At 40.9% G+C, this 15,414-nt stretch overlaps 1 pseudogene; it reads left to right on the forward strand.

Annotated features, from left to right (window-relative positions):
• The window catches only part of LOC116467802 (eukaryotic initiation factor 4A-III-like), a 96,414-nt pseudogene extending 81,963 nt beyond the window's left edge, over positions 1–14,451 (forward strand).
• Positions 14,452–15,414: the final 963 nt, after the last annotated feature.

The following is a 15,414-nucleotide window of genomic DNA, read 5'->3' on the forward strand; positions in this document are numbered from 1 at the left end:
AAGAAGTGACCCTGGAGTGTTCATTTAAGCTGCCTAATGGCCAAAGAGATGACAGAAAGACCATCCGTTGTGAGACTGAAAGCAAACTGTTCAAGAGCAGCGTGGTTGGATGTCAAGACCTGAGAGTAATCTCTCTGGTGCTGCCTCCTAAGGAGGGACCTCAACAGCATCTGAATTCATTTTTTTCATCTTCTTAACCTTTATCAAGGGAACGCCTAAGCCCTCCCAAGTAAGTCATGGATGGTTCTCATTGTTAAAAATAATCGCTAGGGAGGAAAACTTGGAGACACCATCCAGTGACTCATAGAGCTGCAAACGTTTTTCCTTCTTACTCCTTGTGCCTTACAGTTTTATTACATGCTTTTTGGTCCCCTTTCTGTAGCATGCTTGCTAACTCTCCCATCGTATAGATAAAGGTCTAGCCCCCCTAAAATCCCACTCTTTGAAAGTTGTGTATAACCTTGGAGCACCAGCCCCCAGACTGAAAAAGACTTCACATGAATCAGGACCTGCAGTGCCATAAAAACACATTTTGCTCTAAAATACACCCTGCCAATGTTCACGGAAAATTGTGCAAAGTCTAGATTGTTTTACTCGTAGCTTCCTACAGTACTTAAGTCCTACCTAGAATAATTCACCCTCAGTGAAACCTTTTTTTGAGGGGAGGGGACATATCATGGAAAAAACAGGCAACTGGGAGTAATAATGAATATTACATGCTCTTGTAAAGAATGTCTTCAAAGGAGGGGAGCCTTGCCAGCATTACTGAGTAATGATCTTTGAACACAGCATTAAAGTCATAGCATGAAGGAAGGAAGATAAAATATTTAATGACAGCTAATATTCCCAGCTCTTGCAAAAAGCCAAGAACTGGTCACAGTTTATCGGTAGCTGCACATTTTAATATCATTAGACAACAATTTTTTCCAATCAGAATAATAAAGTTACCAAAATCATGGGGTGGTAGAAAGGAAGGGAAATAAAGCAGGTTATAAACTTCTTGGAAATCCTGTCTTTTCCAATTGACTTTTAATATGAATGTGGAAACTGGGCTCAACAATCAATTGGCTCACTTGGTTCACAGATCGGCCAGAGCCTCAATAAATATTGAAGATGTTTCTATAAAACAATCTTTGACTAATCATGTTCAGGACAAATCCTTTAAAACCCCCCTCACCTCCTGGGACACAAGTGTGGTCAGAAGTCCTTTTTGGCTCTGGTGTGTCCTTGCCCTCAAATCTTCCAATCCTGCCAATATAAATCAGTTAAAGGAGAGTTACATATCTGGTATTTTGCACCAGGCAAATAAGTGCTTCAAGAGGATGGGGTGGAGGTAGGTAAGTAGGTAGCTAGGTCGATAAGGCAAGGAGATCTGTTCTGTCACAAGAAGAAAACCAGGCAGGAGCAGTGGACAAACAGAAACCAGCCTATGGAAGGACAATTTGCTGAGATACCAATTTGCCTGGGTTCTCAAGGAATATTCCTCTCGGCCTCCACTGCACCATCCCCCTCCAAATAGCAAGGTCCTTACTGTTCTTGCCACAGAAATTTGAGCAAAGATAAGCTACTTAAAGTCTACTTAGAGCCACTTTTTTGTAAAAGCCTGAGTTGTTTTGTTTTGTTTTGTTTTGTTTTGTTTTGTTTTGTTTTGTTTTAAGATACAGAGTATATCAATTTTCTAGGACTGCTATAACTAAGTGCCACAGACTGGGCAGCTTAAACAACAGAGATTTATTTTCTCACAGTTTTAGAGGCTGGAAGTCTGAGGTCAAGGTGTCAGCAGGGTTGGTTTCTTCTGAAGGCTCTCTTTGGCTTGCGAGGTGGCAGCACTCTTGCCGTATGTTCAATGCTCATCTCTCTGGGCTGCATCTGTCTGGTGTCTCTCCCTGTGTTCTAATCTCTCCTTCTTACAAAGACACCAAGCTTATTGGATTAGGGCCCACATGGATGACCTCATGTTTACTTAATTACCTCTTTAAAGGCCCCATATGCAAAAACAGTCACATTCTAAGGTGCTGTAGCACTTCAACATACGAATTTGGAGGAGCCCAAAGTTCAGCCCATAACACACAGAAACATATTTTGGGGAATGAAGAGAGAGGCATATAAGTCCTGTGGGAAGCTCACATTCACACCTGTTTCAGGGAGTACCCAGGGAGGTGATAAGACCTTGAAGGTGTTGCTCTGGGAGACACCTAGAGAGGACAGACCTAAGTACAATGATGCCTCGGCCTCCTTCGGGATTCCTGGGCCCAAAGACATGGCATACAAGTAGCAGAGTCTCCCGATCTGAAGGTGGGGACACTAAGAATTTCAGTGGTCACAGGAACAGGCTAGTGGCCAATGACCAGATGGTCATCCCTGATGCTTAGGCTCTAATGCCCAAATCCTTTGCACCATTCAGGGGTAGGATCCAGGGAGCCTCAGCAATGACCAATATTGAATTTCTAGACAGCCCTGTGGATAGGGGCTCTGCAACAGATTTACACTAGTTTAAAGAAAACATAGAATGTGATATTTCTTGTTGCTTACAGAATGAATTTACACCTGCAAGAATTATGTCAAGATGTATATAAAGTTTAGGAAAGAATAAAACAAAATAGAAACTAAGCCCATATTTATACAATAAGCCAACCAGGGCATCTAAAACTGCACAGAAGCAGGGCAGAGTTTAAATTAAGAGGTCTTGAAGTACAAAATAATTTATTTGGATGTAAAAGACAAAAGTGAGTCAGGTCTCTTGACCTATTCCAACAATACACTAATCTTTTCCATAAATGGTAATAACTGTAGTTCTATGTGCTAGGAGCCAACCCCATCCAATCACTTCAGCACTCTTTTTTTTTTTTTTTTTTTTTTTTTTGAGATGAAGTCTTGCTCTGTCACACAGGCTGGAGTGCAGTGGCGCAATCTCAGCTCACTGCAACCTCCATCTCCCAGGTTCAAGTGATTCTCCTGCCTCAGCCTCCCTAGTAGCCAGGACTACAGGTGCCTGCCACCATGCCGGGCTAATTTTTGTATTTTTAGCGGAGATAGGGTTTCATCATATTGGCCAGGATGGTCTCGAACTCCTGAGCTCAGGTGATCCAGCTGCCTCAGCCTCCCAAAGTGCTAGGATTACAGACATGGGTCACCGAGCCCGGCCTCTCATTTAATTTTAAATTGGTGTCATAGATCTCCTGTGTATCTCAGTATTTTAGCATTATTTGTGATCTTAGGTATCTCTTGTTGGCACAATCCTCCTCCTTAAATGATAAACTTCATGAGAGCAGGATCTCTATTTTCTACTTCTTTTGGACTGCTTCATCGTAGCTAGAGAAATTTTGCTCAATTAATTCCAGGTGACAGCTATGACCGAGAAGTCTTTCTTTTCTTCCCTCCATAAGCATTAAACAGAGCCTGTGTGACCCTTTGTATTCCTGAGACAGAATGGGGAGTGAAATCTCCCTGTTTTTCCATTAATACAAATTAAGGGCATTTTCAGAAAAATTTTCTGGCAGGTAGCTAAGTTCTAGAAAGATCACTGGAAGAAAGAAGAGGTCTGGCATTGAGAAAAATAAGAGAAACCAGAAGAAACGCAGATTCCAGAGAAAAAGCACGAGAACATAATTAGTTCAGTTTAGGGTAATACAAGCACTTGAAAGTCCTCTCCACCCCTACTCCCACCCCATCCCCAGCCAAGTAATGCACTTTTTCTAAGCCCTGACTTCTGAACCACTAAAGAAATAAAACAGTAAAGCAAATAGGAAATTAAAACATCCCCATTATTTAAAATAAGGTTGATACTATAGAACACAGTGTATACCTGCAGGCCAGTGGATTTGCTCAGGCTGAGCCCCGAATTAGACTGCTGCTTGTCCTCCCCACCCTGGGAGGACTGGGTGCCCTTTACCTCCCATGGTAGTGTAAGGACTTTCCCACTAAGCCTCCTGAAGGTCAAGAGGAACCAAGACCACATGTTCTCCAAGAGCAGCTCGCCAATCAGGGAGTTTTCTCCTCTCCAAAGTGGAGAGGGAGTACAAAGAGGCTGAAAGTGTTGTACTAATGCACATGACTCCCCACAGAAGAAAACATCAGGAGTGAAGAACATGTGTTCTCTCCCAATGGACATGTTGAGCATAAGGTTCTAGAAGACAAGCCAGTGGAGCCATCCCACAAGTGACTGTAGAGGGATGAGAGGGTGTTCAGGAGTGAGGTCTGGGCTGGGACATGCCCCGGGTATTGGCAATGGACACATAGTGATGGAAACCAAGAACTGAGATGCGCTTCCTCAGAAAGGGGATGTAGAATGTGAGGAAAGGGGGAGTGGGACTACAGCCCTTAGGAAGATGAGCATTCAGGGGTAGAGAAGACAAAGAGAAGCCAGAGAAGAAACGAAGAAGGAAGCGTCCAAGAGCTAGCAGAATAAGGGCAGAATGGTGTCGTGAGAGCCAAGAAAAGGAGAGAAGAAAAGAGTGAGCAATAATGACCAACGACAGGAATCAGGGATGGCTAGGGCAGTTGGCGGCCTGGAGAGCACTTCTACCCACTTCTGAAGAGTAGTTTTGAGATGACAGCGTAATTGTAGTGGGTTGAGAAATGGATAGAAGTTGAGGAAAACCTATTCCCCGCCCTCAAGGAGAGGAGAGCTTGGTGGCGGCTACGGATAATTAAACAAGCAATTACAAAAGGCATGGTCTTTGACTTGGATTCATGAGTGTGTCCCCAAAAGGTCCAAAAAAATCATGGACCAAGCTACATGCGCCTCATCTGGAAGTGCATTAATCTGGGAAGAGATGTATAGCTTTCATAAAATCTAATTGCCTAACATGAGGAAACAAGAAAACAGGCTACTAAATAGAGACAGGTCAGGATCCTAAGCCCTCAGAAAGGACAAGTTTATAGTTAAGGTCCTAGGTCATGGCAGCCAAGTAGGGTAGGAAAAGAACTGAATCCAGAAAGTCAACTACATTAGTCCATTTTCACACTGCTATAAAGAAATTTCCTGAGACTGGGTAGCTTATGAAGGAAGGAGGTTTAATTGACTTACAGTTTTGCATGGCTGGGGAAGCCTCAGGAAACTTAACAATCATGGCAGAAGGGGAAGCAGGCACCTTCTTCACAAGGCAGTAGGAGAGAGAAGTGCAAAGGATGAACTTCCAAACACTTATAAAACCATCAGATCTCTTGAGAACCCACTCACTATTACGAGAACAGCATAGGGGAAACTGATGCCATGATCCAATTACCTGCCTCCCTAGACATGTAGGGATTACAGGTCCCTACCTTGACACGTGGGAATTACAATTCAAGATGAGATTTGAGTGGGGACACAGAGCCAAACCATATTAACAACTCTTCCACAGGTGTTTCACTAATTGATACCTGGGGGGCACTTGAGGGGTCAGGTGAGGAAGTCTTGGTAAAAGAATAGGAGAAACTAAAGCAATGAGAAAGACAGAAAGCCAGAGCTGTCATCCATGAATTTCACAAATATCTGATAAGTGCCTGCATGTCCTAGGCAGGGTGCAAGGCCTTGGATACATCCTTCATGGAGCTTACATTCTAAGAGCTTTTATGTTTAAAATGAGATGCTGAAACTTGAGATTTCACAGGTGAAAACAGCTCTTTCACTATATCAAGTTAGATTTGCTCAATTATTTCGTTCTTAAATCACCATGTTCCCACTTGGAGGGCGGGAAAAAAGAAAAAGAAAGAAAGAAAAACCGTGCATAGTGATTAACCCACCAAGCTGCCAGTTCAATCTCCCATGCGCTCCTTTGAGTCATGAGGGAACAAGGAAAAATCAGGATGACAATAAAAAGAGAGAGAAAATTAATATGTTAAAACTTTACATTTCAACTTTGAGCTGACATTGCAGCAAGGCTCTTTCCAGCTGCTTTGTTTGGCCATGTCAAGAAGTGACCATGATTTATGGTGCCACCTCCGTAATTTCAATGCTCTTGATCTCCCACCGGAAGCAGTGACAAGTAAGGTTAACTGCTGTGTAAAGAGACAGTATGAGTAATGCTTCATGCACAGAGCTGGCACTGATCTACAGTGTGGGGGTGAAGTTGGGGGAGGAAGCAGGGATGTCAGCCATTGGTTAAATCCCTTTCTAACGGCAATCTCCCAAATGCCCTAACACCTTCTGGAACAGTCAGGACTTGTGTGGAAAAATACCCTGAATTGTGTTAGGATCTTTTGCCTTATCCTTGTTCCCTTACAAACATGCAAACAGCCAACTTGACCGATAATTACATTCTGTATTGTTAATAACAGCTAACACTAAGTGTCCGTGCCATGCCAGACCCTGTCTACTTGGCTTATAGTCATTCCTCCAGTTAATTCTCCTCTTATCAGCCCCCATGGTCATCCCCATTCACAGATGAGAAGAATGAGGCTCAAAAGGTTAAACAGCTCACCCAGGAGTGTGAAGTCAAGCCAGGATTTGAGCCCAGATCGTCTGACTGCAGGAGCCTGCTGTATTAGTCCATTCTTGTTTATTTAATCCCATCTATTTATTTTTATGTGTATTTTTTTCTTCAGCCAGCATACATACATTTCTTTTTTTTTTTTTTTGAGATGGAGTTTCACTCTTGTCACCCAGGCTAGAGTGCAATGGCGCAATCTTGGCTCACTGCAACCTCTGCCTCCCGGGTTCAAGAGATTCTCCTGCCTCAGCCTCCCAAGTAGCTGGGATTACAAGCACCTGCCACCAGTCCCGGCTAATTTTTTGTGTGTATTTTTAGTAGAGATGGGGTTTCACGATGTTGGCCAGGCTGGTCTCCAACTTCTGGCCTCAAGTGATCCACCCGCCTCAGCCTCCCAAAGTGCTGGGATAACAGGCGTGAGCCACCATGCCCAGCCTGCTTACATATATGTCTAAAGGATTACTTGCTCTGCCACTAGTGAGTAGACTGGGGTATATGTCACTATAGAAAATCATTCATTTAATCTTCCAAAGCCACAGTTTGCCTTGGTAAACAGGATCTAGATCAAAAACTGTTGTATATGCGAATATTCTATGAAGGCTAATTACTTTTTCATATGCTTATGTCTCATTTCTCCTAAATAAGGGAAAAAGAAAGGAAGAACTAACATCAATTGAACAACTAATTCATTCTAAACATTGTTTCAGGAGCAGAAAGCCTCACAATAACCTCACCAGGTAGATATCTTTATCCCCATTTTATAAATTGGGAAATGGAGGCTCAAGAAAGTCAAGGACATTTTCCAGGTGTAACTGTGTGAGAGGCAGAAGTGGGCTCAAGGGCCTCAGTGATTCCTCACCAGGACTGACACGTACTATGGATCTCTTAGTAACTTTCAGTGCCTCATACTCTATTTTACCTACAGGTGAGCAGAAATTAAAGGGAAAGGAGAAAGAAAAAGAAGAGAAGAAATTAAGGAGCAGGGTGAGAGTTGACTTCAAAGATCAGGTATCCCTGAAACACTGAAGAAATGGCTTCTCTGCTTTCCAAATTTCCTCAACATCTGTCATAAGTCTTATTAGGGAATGTTTGTTTGTTTGTTTGTTTGTTTGGTTTGTCTGTTTGTTTGTTTTTGACAGGGTTTTGCTCTGTCACCCAGGCTGGAGCGTAGTGCCACAATCACAACTCACGGCAGCCTCAACCTCCTGGGCTCAATCAATCCTCCCGCCTCAGCCTCCTGAGTAGCTGGGACGACAGGCTGACACCCCTATTCCTGGCTTTTATCAGAGACTTTGGATTACAGTTGTCTGGACAACAACCTTGAGATGCTACACTCAGTTTCTTGCCTGGCAAAAAGCCAAACTCCCTCCATCTCCTGGCACATGCACAGTACCTGTGTGAGGTTTTCTTTCCAAACCACCTGAGAACAAGGTCAAGGCTGTGCTGCTATTGGGATTTTGTCCCGCACAGTAAGTCAGCTGACAGTGACTGGGTTCCTAGAGAAGGAGCTAGGGGCCTACCTGCCTCTCTTCACACAAACATCATCTCAGTCTTATCTTCTCAACTCTTTCACTGCACTGAAGAGTTCTTGAAAGTCAGTTCAAATCTCACTTCAAACTCTTTTTCGCTTAGAGAAATAAAAATGCTGTTGTTTTTGTCAAATGGAAGTACTGTGCTGTGACTGGATCTGTAACAACAGCGTGTCAAAATGCCAAAAAAGTGTGTCAAAAATAACATTTAAAAAAACTCAGGGGAGACATGTTATAGTCCTAAATGAGCATTTTTATTTCTCTGTGTTGAAATTTGTTCGTTTCCTCTCCAGGGTCTTAATAAACCTCAAAGAAACACACAACACTTAATGAACACAATTTCAGGGCCAATTCAGTTCTTGATATCCCATTACTGTCAAAACATCTCTCGCTTGTATTTGTGAGTTCTCCTCTTCCAAGTCTTTCTCTTCAATTTCTTCTTCACCGGATGCTTATTTTCCCTAAATCTTGAACCTCTGAAGTATATGCATATTGCCATGAAGTTAATCAACTAAAAAGAATTAATTTCAATTTATTTTCTTTGTCATTGTTGAGGAAACATCATCAACTATTTCCTGACACATTAAGATAAAAGTCAAATTCATGGCAATCCCGTGTTGCCAAGGGTTTGTTTATTTAATTTAATGGGCTTTCAAATAATATTCAAGAGAGTCTATATAGGCAATATGCTCACCTCCCATGATTTGGCTGAGAAAAGATAAGAATATCTAAATTTTAGAGCCTGTTCAGCTAAATTCAAAGTATCATAGTGTTGGAGGTGAGCAGATCACTTGAGGTCAGGAGTTCAAGACCAGTCTGGCCAACATGGCAAAAGCTGGTCTCTACTAAAAATACAAAAATTAGCCAGGCATGTTGGGGCATGCCTGTAATCCCAGTTACTTGGGAGGCTGAGGCAGGAGAATTGCTTGAACCCAGGAGGCAAATGTTGCAGTGAGCTGAGATCTCGACACTGCACTCCAGCCTGGGTGACAGAGTGAGACTCTGTCTCAAAAAAAAAAAAGAAAAACATGGTGTTTCTTTGCATAACTTGTAGAGGAAATATTTACTTCTATCAAGACCCATGGTGAAGATTTGATCTAATGCCAGGAAGCTCCTTGAATTTCCTGGTTCTATCACTTCATCCACTGCTTGTTGTCTACTTTGCTTTCTCACTGCAGAGGCAAACACACGACCCAGGCAGAAAAATCAAAATCAGGATGTCTCCATTTCCTGAGCAAAGCAATTGAAAAGCAGGTGGACCTGTGGCATAGCAAAGCCATAGGTTTTTTTTTAAGAATTATTTTAGGCCAGGTGCAGTGGCTCACGCCTGTAATCCCAGCACTTTGAGAGGCCGAGGCAGGCAGATCGCTTGAGCTCAGGAGTTTGAGACCAGCCTGGCTCTACTCTGTCTCAAAAGAAAAAAAAAATTATTTTGATAGTAGGAGGGAAAAGATATAAGGTCTCTTCTTAGTTCAAGAAGAATGAAGAATGAGGTAAGCCTAAGCCTGGCACAGCTGGTGGCTGTTTTGCCTGGATGTAAAGAATGGCTTTCTAAGCATGAAGTTAACAAAGGTAGCCAAGAGCCAAAAAAAAAAAGAATAGTCTTGATAATAGTGTTTGAACTCATAGATTCAGCTCTACTCAAAGTCAGATCCACCCTCTTAGATTTCCAAGTTACATGAGCCAATTCATTTCCTTTTGTGTCCATGTTAGTTGAATTTTGCTTCTCAGCATTCCTGAATAACATACCTGATTCTTCACACAGGTACCCAGAAAGAGTGTTTCATAAGCTAGAAGGCACAGTGGTTCCATGTGCGTGGGTTTTGTACCTTCCTGTTGCTATAACTGAATCCTGCAAAGATGCAAGGTGCTTTTACCCAGATGGTTTTCCCACAGAAATGGACTAAGATTGAAGATCTGCCCACTTCTCATCCCTTTCTGGTTTTTTTTATTTCTTTTTTTAAATTTTTTTATCTTCCTCATCTCTTTAATAATAACTTTTTACTGCAGAAGAGCACTGATTGCCTTCCCCATGCCACATTTGCTAAGTGTTCTGATACAGCTATGATGGGGCAGCAAACAAGTACAATCTTTCTATACTACGCAGCAGTAGCAATAAGGATCAGAGTCTTTGAAATACCCATACCATTGGGATTATTCCAAAAATACTAAGAAACCCATTGATATTAATGGATCAAGAGCGAAAATCTGTACAACTGTCTCCATAAATGTTGAAAAGGCATTTCAGGCCGGCTGTGGTGGCTCAATCCTGTAATCCCAGCACTTTGGGAGGCCGAGGTGGGCGGATCATGAGGTCAGGAGTTCAAGACCAGCCTGACATGGTGAAACCCCGTCTCTACTAAAAATACACAAAATTAGCTGGGCATAGTGGTGTGCACCTGTAATCCCAGCTACTCAGGTGGTTGAGGCAGGAGAATCGCTTGAACCCAGGAGGCGGAGGTTTCAGTGAGCCGACATCACTCCACTATACTGTGGCCTGGGTGACAGAGTGAGACTTCATCTCAAAAAAAGAAAAAAAAAAGCATTTGAAAATTTCTTTTTTTTTTAAATTTCAATTTAATTTCTTTACCTTAACAAAATAGGAAAAGATGGGTAAACTTCCTTAGCATGATAAAATACATCTATTTCAATCTCCCATTATGCTTACTGAGAAAAAAACTGTACATAGTCTCAAAAAATGAGAAACAAAACAAAGATGCCCATTTTATCAACTACTATATAACATTATAATGGGGATATCAGCCAATATAACAAAACAAGAAAAAGAAACGAGGCATAAAAACGAGAAAAGAGGCTGGGCACGGTGGCTCACACCTGTAATCTCAGCACTTTGGGAGGCCAAGTTGGGTGAATTGCTTGAGCATAGGAGTTGGAGACCACTGTGGGCAACATGGCAAAATCCCATCTCTATAAAAAATACGAAAAAATTAGCCGGGCAAGGGGGTGTGCCCCTGTAGTTCCAGCTACTCAAGAGGCTGAGGTGGGAGGAAAACTTGAGCCTGGGAGGCAGAGGCTGCAGTGAGCAGAGATCAAGCCACTGCACTCCAGCCTGGGTGACACAATGAGACCCTGTCTCAAAAAAGAGAGAGAAAGAAAAGAGGTAAAATTAGCATCATTCAAAATAATTTAATACTTTCTCAAGAAAATCCAAGTCAACCGTTTTAATAACACAAAGCTATTACTAAAACTAAGAACAAGCATAAGTGTGACCAGAAACAAAATTGTTACATAAAATTAATAGCCATCATATATTTACTGTTCAGGCAACTACCGGTTATATTGTAAAATGGAAGAAAAAGACTTGATTTGAAACAGCAAAAAAAAAAAACAAAAAAAAGTGGGGGGCGGGGATAATATATCTAGGAATGAACTTAGCCAGAAGTATGAAAAATCTACATGAAGTAAAATTTTAAATGCTTCTAAGGGGCAAACAGACAGTAAATAAATGGAAAGACAACCATTCTCCGAAACAAGGAAAATCAAATTATAAAGATGTCATCTCTCCCCAAATTAATCAGAGAATTCAACACAACTCTAGTGAGCTGAGCATGGTGGCTCACACCTGTAATCCCAGCACTTTGTGAGGCTGAGGCAGGCGAAGCACTTGAGGTCAGGAGTTTGAAACCAGCCTGGCCAATATAGTGAAACCCCATCTCTACTAAAAGTACCAAAAAAACTAGCCAGGTGTGGTGGCGTGCCCCTGTAATCCCAGCTACCCAGGAGGCTGAGGCAGGAGAATTGCTTGAACCTGAGAGGTGGAGGTTGCAGTGAGCCGAGATGGCACCACTGCACTCCAGCCTGGGCAACAGAATGAGACTGTCTCAAAAAAAAAAAAAAAAATCTCTAGTGAAAACACATAAATTAAGAAAAAAACATAGGTAAAGCCATTCTAATGTTCCTATGGGGAAAAAAAAAGTAGTGAAGACTGTTCAGAAAAATGTAAAGAATTTATCTGAAAGGAAAAGCAAGAAAAATAGTAATAATGAAAAAGAGCAATGCTGGTTGTTGACATATATTATAAAGCTAGAATAATTTTAAAGTACACCACCATTCATGAAAAAAATACCAATAGAACATAACAGAAAAATTGATAAATAGACCCAAATACACAATATAAATTTAATATATGGGTTTTTGTTTTTGTTTTGTTTTTTAAGACAGTTTCACTCTGTCACCCAGGCTAGAGTGCAGCCTCACAGTCTCAGCTCACTGTAACCTCTGCCTCCCAGGTGCAAGCAATTCTCATGCCTCAGCCTCTCAAGTAGCTGCAATTACAGGAATGTGCCAACACACCTGGCTAATTTTTGTATTTTTAGTAGAGACGGGGTTTCACCGTGTTGGCCAGGCTGGTCTCAAACTCCTGACCTCAAATGATCCGCCTGCCTCAGCCTCCCAAAGTGCTGGGATTACTGGCGTGAGCCACTGGACCAGGCCTAATGTAACATTTAATGCTGGCATTTTAAAATAACAGGGGAAAGGTAGTTTATGCAATAAATAGTACAGGTTAGCTATGTGAAAAAATATTCAGTTGTATCCCTATCTCACGCTTTACACAAAAACAAATTTTAGATTGAGCAAAAATCTAAGTGTAAAATATAAACCCATAAAAATACCAAGGGAAAATAGAAAAATATATTTAAACTCTCCAAGTGGGAAAAGACGTTCTATGTATGTGACAAAACTCAGAACCCTGAAAATAAAAATTTTGAAAGCTGGAACCATACATATAAAATATTTCTGAATGGCAAAAACACACAAATAAACAAACAAATAACATAAACAATTGAAAAGATAATCTAGGCCAAAAAACACACACTTGCAGATGATATCACAACCAAAGAGCTAAAATTTCCTCACTATGTAAAGAATGTCCTACAAATTAATAAGGAAAAAAACAAACAACCCAAAAGAAGACAGCCTGCTCAGGAAAGGAAATAATTAGTGACTTCCAAAAAAATGCTCGACTTCACTCAAAATAAAAGAAATTAAAATTATAATGAAATAACACTTTAAACTTCTAAACTGGCAAACTTCAATACATTTGATAATATACTTTGTAGATGGGAGTATAAGAAAACAGGCTCTCTCTCCTCATATCACTGATAGAAATATAAACTGATATAATCTGTATGGAGATAAATTTTGTAATCTATATCAAAATGTTAGATGTTTGTACCTTTTAACTTATCAACTCCACTCCTAAGATCTTATCCTGTGGAAGTGAGATTCACATAGCATGATTCAGTACAGCATTGTTTATTGCAGGAAAAAATTAGGAACAACTAAGTGTCCATCCGTAGGAGATGTACACTCAAACAGTACACAGAAATTAAAAAGAAAAATGCTAGTCCCAGCTACTCAGGAGGCTGAGTCAGGAGCATTACTTGCACCCAGGAGTTGGGGACTGTAGTGTGCTATGATCACGCCTTTGAATAGTTATTGCACTCCATCCAGCCTGGGTGACATAAAAATGATAAATAATAAAGCATGTCTTTATGCTGTGACACAGAATGATCTGCCAGATGCATGTGCTCATAATGCAAAGGATTTCTCTGAAAGGAAAAGCAAGAAACTGAAGCTGGACTCTTGGTGGCTGGAAGCTAGAGTGGGAAGACTTGGTTTCACTGTATAACCTTACGTATCTTTTGAATTTGTGTTTTATACATGTTTGTATTACTTACTGAAAATAATTAGGGAGCTTCCTGATAGCTTAACACACGGAGGTTCCTGGAGAGTGGCCCACTCAGGAGGGCTTGGAAGCTCCCAGCACCTTCTCCACTACCTTGCCCTACACATCTCTTCATCTGTATCCTTTGCAATATCCTTTATAATAAACAAGTAAACTTAAGTTTCAAAGATCAGATTTGCGACATGTTCAGGTACTTGCCTCCAGTCACACAAGTAGTTCTCATCAGTGCTACACTGCCTCGCGAAATCCTAGAGATGACCAACAAGTACATGATGGACCCAATCCACATCTTGGTGAATTGACTCTGGAAGGCATCAAACAGCTTTTTGCGGCAGTGGAAAGAGAAGAGTGGAAATTCGATATCCTGTGTGATCTCTACAAAATGCTAACTGTCATTCAGGTGGTCATCTTCTGTAACACCAAAAGGAAAGTTGACTGGCTGATGGAGAAAATGAGAGATGCTGCTGTCACCATGTCCTCGACGCACAGAGACACACCTCAGAAAGGGCCATAGTCTGTCAGTAAGGAGTTCCCATCCGGCACCAGCACAGGGCTCATTTCTACAGATATCTGGGCCGGGAGGTAAGATGTCCCTCAGGTGTCCCTCATCATTAACTATGACCTGCCCAAAAAACAGAATTGTATTCACACAGAATTTGGAGATCAGGTCGCTATGGCTGGAAGGGTGTGGCCATTAACTTTGTAAAGAATGACCAACATCCACATCCTGAGAGACATTGAACAGTACTATTCCACTCAGATAGAAGCAGTGTCTATGAACGTCACTGATTTGATCTGATCTGAAGAAGCAGTCCCACTACTCTAAAGATGAGTTGGAGACTGTTCATCTATTTGGGGCTCCTGTTTGGAAATATTTAGGAGCAGCTTCTATTTAGTGGGGTTTATGTGGACTATCTTTACGTAGCTCCCCACCATACACCCCAGGAAAAGCTCTGGAGATCCTGCCATGTCTTCTTATCCATATGTAAATAATGCATTGCTCTAAGTCTTTCTCACTAAACATTTAAAACTTTTCCCATAAATATAATAGTAATTAGAATTATTCAAATTATTGAATTATTTTTAAATAACAAAAATAGAACATCCATACTTCAATGCAGGAAGATTGTTTCTAAGACTCAATTTTAAGAAAATAAACCAAAATACAGAAAGTACATATACATTCACCACAATAGTTTTTAGTTGTTTTTGTTTTGTTTTAATAATGAGGAAGTAGCAACAACATAAATACCCAATATTAAAGGAATAAAGAAATAACATTACATGCATGAAATGAAATATTATGCAGCTATTAAAAACGATGTTTATGAACAGCTTTTAACAACCTGGGAATGTGGTTATGTGATAAAATTTAGTGAAAAAAATCAACACAGATAATTTTATATGCTATAATCTCAACTACGCAAAAATGCACATAGGAAGCATGTTAAAATGTTAATAATTATCTCAGTGCAGTGGGATTACAGAACATCTCTTTTCCTCTTTACTTTTTCATAGTTTTCAATTTTCCCAAGATGGGGATGTATTTTTACTATAGTATCGAAAATGGTTAATAACAATTAAAATGTGGATGCTCTTGCTCACAAACCCTGGATCCCTTATTTACTAATGACTGACTCAGAGAAACATCTTTCTAGGGCTTCATCATACATTGCACACACAATGGTTTTCTGTCTTCTAATAGGATCCTACCAGAAGTGATTTCATTTCATCTCCCTCTCAGTGCTGGAAAGATTAGTGC

Source organism: Hylobates moloch, unplaced genomic scaffold (assembly GCF_009828535.3).
Source record: "Hylobates moloch isolate HMO894 unplaced genomic scaffold, HMol_V3 SCAFFOLD_5, whole genome shotgun sequence".
Lineage (NCBI taxonomy): Eukaryota > Metazoa > Chordata > Mammalia > Primates > Hylobatidae > Hylobates > Hylobates moloch.